At 46.0% G+C, this 6352-nt stretch overlaps 2 long non-coding RNA genes across 2 annotated transcripts; one reads left to right on the forward strand and one right to left on the reverse strand.

Moving 5' to 3' along the window:
- Positions 1 to 1962: 1962 nt before the first annotated feature.
- On the reverse strand, positions 1963 to 2967 carry LOC141743801 (uncharacterized). The gene is made up of 3 exons (XR_012587202.1): positions 2873 to 2967; positions 2606 to 2679; positions 1963 to 2494 (listed from the first exon to the last, which is right to left on the reverse strand). It is a non-coding gene; the product is annotated as an uncharacterized LOC141743801 (long non-coding RNA).
- A 1154-nt stretch (positions 2968 to 4121) lies between these two features.
- On the forward strand, positions 4122 to 5866 carry LOC141744154 (uncharacterized). The gene is made up of 3 exons (XR_012587350.1): positions 4122 to 4219; positions 4298 to 4397; positions 5504 to 5866. It is a non-coding gene; the product is annotated as an uncharacterized LOC141744154 (long non-coding RNA).
- The last annotated feature ends 486 nt before the right edge of the window (positions 5867 to 6352 follow it).

Raw genomic sequence — 6352 nt, forward strand, 5'->3', positions numbered from 1 at the left:
TTTGTTTCTCTGTGCTACCTAGGATTCCCGTATTTCGTCTCCAGCCACCCGGGAACACCTGTACTCCCCTCAGACGATCATCCAAGTTCCTCCTAGTCCTCCCCTCAGCCTTCTTTTGTCTATCAGCACCCCTCGATGCCCCTTTTTTCACCCTCACCAAGCCTCCCGAGACCTTTCTGGAACTCCACAGCTCCTCATAGCATTTTATCTCCCTTTCCGTCTCTCTTGTTCCATCAGAGCCTCCCGTGTTTCTTTGCTACGTGGCGCCCCTTCATCTTTCTTTCCACCATCGAGGGCATCTCCACGGAGTTCCGCTTCCACTCCTTCATCTGTAGTTTGTCCATACCCCTTCCTGAGGCTCCTAAAGCCTTGCTGCATGTCCGAGCCTTTTTTTCCTACCCTACCCCCTCAGAACGCCTCCGCTTTTTAAAGCCTTGTCTTCCGAGTCCTTTCTTATACCCCACAGCACTTCAGCTCCCTTTCGATTTTGTTCTTTTTGTGCTCTCCAGAGCACCCTTAACAACTTCTTTGATGTTTAGGATGCCTTTATTCTGTCCCCTGACGTCATCTGTACTTTGTCAAAATTCCCTTCAGAGTTCTGTCTTGTTATCTGTGAGGCTTATTCGGTCTCTCGGGTGGGGACTCGTCCGCTACCATCGCCGAGCTCTCGTAAGACATCCCTGTCCTGGTTTGAGGTAAAACAGAATCAATTTTCTGATTTGTAATTTTACTTTTTAGCTGGGCCTCTTCTAACTGACTGAAGTCTGAAATTGACAGAATATTGTTCAGCAACTGTTTACTCTCAGAGTGATAAGTCCTGACTGGGCTCCCCGGTTCAAGAGGGACAGGGAACTGCTGGAAAGGGTGCAGCAGAGAGCTACAAAGATGATTAGGGGACTGGAACACCTCTCTTATGAGGAAAGGCTGAGGGATTTGGGTCTCTTCAGTCTGGAAAAAAGACGTCTGAGGGGTGACCTTATCAACACTTATAAATACTTAAAGGGTGGGTGTCAGGAGGATGGGGCCAGGCTCTTTTCAGTGGTGCCCGGGGACAGGACAAGAGGCAATGGGCACAAACTTGAACATAGGAAGTTCCACCTAAACATGAGGAGGAACTTCTTTACCCTGAGGGTGGCAGAGCACTGGAACAGGCTGCCCAGAGAGGTGGTGGAGTCTCCAACTCTGGAGACATTCAAAACCCACCTGGACGTGTTCCTGTGTAACCTGCTCTAGGTGACCCTGCTCTGGCAGGGGGGTTGGACTAGATGATCTCCAGAGGTCCCTTCCAACCCTATGGTTCTATGATTATACCAAGGAATGGTATGCACAAAAGCTCTTGCTTAGACTTATTGCTGTAACAACCAAGGTCAGCTAACTCTGGTGCTTGCCCCATTAGAGGGTCGGAAGCAGAGAAGCGTAGAGGGGTCACACCTGCAGGGAGAAGCAGATGGGACAGGTGACCCAAAACTGACCAACAGAGTATTCCATCCCATCTGCATCACACTCAGTATAAAAGTTGAGGGATCAAAGGGGCAAGAGGGTTCTGGGTCGCTTTTTCTTTAATGGCCGACATCTGAAGAGGACACTGTTTGTCTGCCTTTGATCCCGATCCGAGCACTCCTGACTCTAGTTCTGGAATTCAGCTCCTGTCCGTCACTGACTCCAGTCTGGGACTTATCCTGTGTCTGCTGGTGACGTGATTGTCATCCTGGGAGCTGGATATGGTTTTATATATATACAATACCTTTTTCTTTAATGAAAATAATATTAAATAAGAGAATAGTAAATAATAACTGAACAATAAAAATTGAAGTAGTTTAGTTCTTTTTCTAAACTCATAAGTCTCCTAATTCTTCCTCTCCTTTCTGAGGAGGGGGGGGAAGGGCCATCTGTTGTTCTGATTGGCCAATCTGGACAAAATCGCGACAATCCCTTAAGCACTAGAACCTCATTTTAGCTCTGGAGCACACTTTGCACCCCTTTTTTCCCCTTCAGAACCTTTCCCAAGTTTGCAACAGTTAACGCCATCAGTCTTCCTATTCTTTCTTGCTTTTGGTGCGCCTGAAGTCGGTCCCCTGAGGACAATCGTACTTTGCTCGATTCCCTGTTGATCTCATCGCATCCCAAGATATATTTAGTTTCTCTGGCTCCTTCAGGACCTCTCTAATCTATGCAATAATGCATCTTTTTCTGTGAGAACCTTTTCCAAAGTCATCTATGTGGTCTAGAGCCTTGTGTTTGGTTTCTGTGTTATAATATTTTTCTACTTTGTATTGGGTTTCCTAAAGATGTCCACCATAGTCTCAGGTCTCCTCTTAGCCTTCATCTACTTCAATCCATATGTCCACTATGATGATTTTTGCTGCCTTTTACAATTTGTTTTTCTTCTAGCTACTTAGATGTTAATTAGGGTGTTTTATGCAGGTTCAGGAAATACATCACTTGTATTTCCATACTTTTTTGTTGCTTTCTGTATGTTGGGACTCAAGTAGCGCTGTTGAGTAAAAAGTCAAAGAGAGATTATCAACATGACTTTAAATTGCCAGTAATTTACAGTAAATACCTTATTTCACAGAGGAAAATGTTTTTGAGAAAGTTTTCTTACAGAATCTGATTCTGTTACTCACTCCCATCCAAGAAGGGCTTGCTCGCAGAAGTTCAGTAGTGCACACGGTCTCGCTAGAAATAAGGAATGACCCCACAGTAATATATTGGTTTGGGGTTTGTATTTTTTTTCTTGAAGGACACTTAAGTATGTATGTTTTAATAAAAATGTTATCATTTCATTGAATAAGCTACTTTGCTATAGAGATTAGTCTGACATTTTTTTTTTTCTATCTACATTCTGTAAAAAAATAATTTAATTGCTTACCTGGACATATCATTGATGTAATAGATGTAGCTGCAGAGGACAAGCAGATAATGTTTTTTCTAGCAAGGATTACTCTTCAGTACTTTGTAGTTCATAAACTTAAAGCAAATAACAACACCTACTGCACCTTCAGCTGCTTTTATGCTTCTGGGGGTTGGCCCCACCCTTTACCCAGGGGATTGTGGGAAAGATGGTGGGCGGGGCCTCAGGGCCGCAGGCGGGGCCCGGGGTATATGAGCCACAGCTTCAGGTCAGGAGCTCATTCTGGTGCTGGGCTTTTCCACGGTTAGAGCTCTGATGTTTCTTAAGCGTTGTTTTAGAGCTTGTGCAGCTGTTTGGGAAGGCTTGTTTTAGTGTTTAAACTAGTATAGGTAAGATGTCAGAGGTAAGATTTTTCAATGTAAGGGTGGTTGCCATAGAAAGTGGAGATGTATGTTTGTTTGTTTTTTTTTTCCCCCATATATTTAGTTTTATAGGGAGCATTTAGTTTGTTTAAATGGTTTAATAGTATGTGTTCTTTTTTTGCTTATGGCAGGTAGTGTGTTTTATTGTAATTTCTGACTTTATTGAAGATAAAACTTTGTACTCTTTTCTAATTTTGATGTACACTATGTTAGTTGGTGTTTTTGTTAGTCTCAATCAGATGCGTTATGAGATACTGGAGCAGGATTTAGCGTGACTGTCTTGTATGTATCCATATATTGAGTTTATCTGTTTTGAGAAAGCAACAGGGTCATAACAGCAGGGACGGCTCACCGTTTTCTTCCAGACCATGTAGGGTATCACAGTGGCCCTGAAGCTTTTGCGGTTTGCAGGCGGTTACCGGTAGGTTCTGTAACAGTTTTCCTGGTTTTCCAGGTCTGTAGCAGAGCCCGGAGTCTCTGTGAAGGCAGAAGACAGGAGGTGTCTGCCAAACACAGGGTAGGGCTCAGAAGAGCAGGTCCTGAGGAGCAGTTGGAAAATAAGGGGCAGGAGTTGTGGGGGAGCAGTAAGCCTCCTTCCCTGATGGTTCAGGAGAAGGGGGGGAGTTTCTAAAGTTTTGGCATTAGGGGATGGCTAGGAAAAGGAGGCGGGTTCATACATTTTTCTTGGACAAGTTTTGTCATTGGGTTTGGTTGTTGATGGTGTCTGGTCTGCTATAGGCTCTCGCATTTGAGGTGAGCTGGATAGTATCGAGGAGGAGCACAGGACTGGTGGTTTGGCAGAAGTGAAGTACAAATGTTGTGTTTCTTGGTCTCTTAGGTGCCGTGAATAACTGTCGCTGCAGCATCCGACTCTGGAATCGTTGCGGAGGAGGCAATCAGACTGCACCAGCGTTCAGGAGGCTCGAGGGGTTTTGTGGAGGAGGTCGTCGTCTCTTCTCAGGATGCTTATTGCTGGTGTTGTAGCTGCTTTTGGGATTATTTTTTTCTTTTCCTTTTGCAGAGGAAGAGGAGTAAGCCGGTGACCGCAAGAACGTATCGGATGGTTGTGTTTTGTGGACTACGTCAAGGATGGAATCAGATGGTAGCCCTCCAAAAGCTAAGTTGAGAGACCAGCACCGGAAAGGGGCGGAGGCTGACAATTGTGTAATGGGGTCTTTGACGTTAGCGTAGCGGGGAGGGCTGTCCCGGGGCACAGTCTCCTTTGGGCAGGTAAACGATGTACATTACTGTCCAGTATTATATTAACGCATCCTGGGCAGGGCAGTTCCAGCTTGTGTGTGTTGCCATGTCGATTGTGTTGTCTGTGTTTTGCATTCTAGACCTTTTCTTGGGTCTTGAGATCATCTTTAAGCTCCAGGAGCATGGAATGTGCATCGGGTACCATCATTATGGTGTCAAACGCCTGCACCCATGGGCATAGCACCAACCGTCTGCCTCTCTTGTTGCATTAGAATCTTAAAGCGTGCATCGGTCTTGCGTCTTGGAACTTTCCGGACGGTCCACTTTAGCAACTGGGGCTTCTTCCCTGTGTCGTTATGTTCTTAGGTCTTGAAGCTAGGCTTCCTGCATGTCCGTCTTGTCAGGCTTGACAGTCCCTTCTCAGGAACTGTGAAGTTCTACACTTCGTTTCAGGGGCTTCTGTGGAGCCTCTTCACATCGTCACCATCACAGTGCCACAGGTCGTCTTGCCCGATGGTGACTTTGGTCCCGGTGTCATCCTTCTTGCTGAGAGTTTTCTCTCATCCTTGAGGCGCGTCATTCGTAGTGTTCTGTGTAGCGTCAGTCTGTGTATGTTTGGCTCGGGGCTGCCCTGCCCGGGCGTGTAGTGTACAGGGTAGGCAGAATCACGATGAGAGTCTGTAGTGAATATGAGGATCTGCCTAGACCCAGGCAAAGGTTGCTTAGTCGTCTCTAATCGATTAGCTCTCGAGAGGCTGCGTGGACGGGTGTTTCATTAGCGGGCGCTGGCATAAGCAGAGCCAAGTCGGAGAGGGTGTTTGCGGCTAGTGAAGGGGACAGTATCTCAAAGATGTTCAGGCTGCTTTGTGTGGGGTGTAATGTTTGCAGGCCTCTCTTTTGGATGACAGGCTGTAGTTGGACTTATGTGAACAGGGTTCCTAAGTAGAAAGGAGACCTTTGGAATAAAGCTACTGCTCTGCATCAGGGTAATGTTTGATGTTGGTGTGTTGTTTTTTTTTTTTTTCAGATGCGGAGAGATGAGATGGACAGGGATACGCAGGGGAGCCGACGGGAGCGCAGGACAAAGGTAGCTTAGGCTGAGGTATTAAATGGAAGATGTGACCGGCGGCTCCACGAATACATTTGGCCACTTTTTTTCATGTGAATGTGAGGTTACGTAGCCATGCGTGGAAGTGCTGGACTGAGGTTCAACAGAACCAGTGTTGTTTTCAGTCACTTTGCTTTGCAGGTAAGTCTCTTCCAATGAACTGAACTCTCTGAAAATAATAACGTATTTTTCAGGTAGTATCTGCCTTCAGAGCGCCAAGACCTTATATTTACACTTAATGCCAAGGGATGCCGTGCAGAGAGGCTCTTGCTTATACTTATTCCTATAACAGCACAGTGCAGCTAACTTTTATATATGCCCCGTCGGAAGCAGAAAAGTGTAGAGGGATCGCACCCACGGTGAAGAGAAGACGGGACCGGTGACCCGAACCTGACCGATGGGGTATTGCATTCCATCATCATCACGCTCTGTATAAAAGCAGCGGGATCGAAGGGGTCGGTACCTGTTGTCTGGCCTTTGAGGATTCCTCTGTCTGTTCATTGTCCTTTGACCCCGATCTGTGCATTTATGCAACCGGGTCTGGAATCCGGTTCCAGTCTGTTACCGAGTGCTGTCCCGGACTTTCCCCGTGCCTGCCAGTGAAGCAGTGGTCATCCTGGGAGTTACGTATCGGGTTGTGTATGTCCTGTATGCATTTAATTATTTTCTTGTTACTGTTGTCTTTTCTTGGTATTATTTTGCTGTTAAGATTTCATTACAGTTCAGTTTATCTTTCAGTCCCTAAGTCTCGCTCTCTTCTCTCCTGCA

Source organism: Larus michahellis, chromosome 5, assembly GCF_964199755.1.
Source record: "Larus michahellis chromosome 5, bLarMic1.1, whole genome shotgun sequence".
Classification (NCBI taxonomy): Eukaryota; Metazoa; Chordata; class Aves; order Charadriiformes; family Laridae; genus Larus; species Larus michahellis.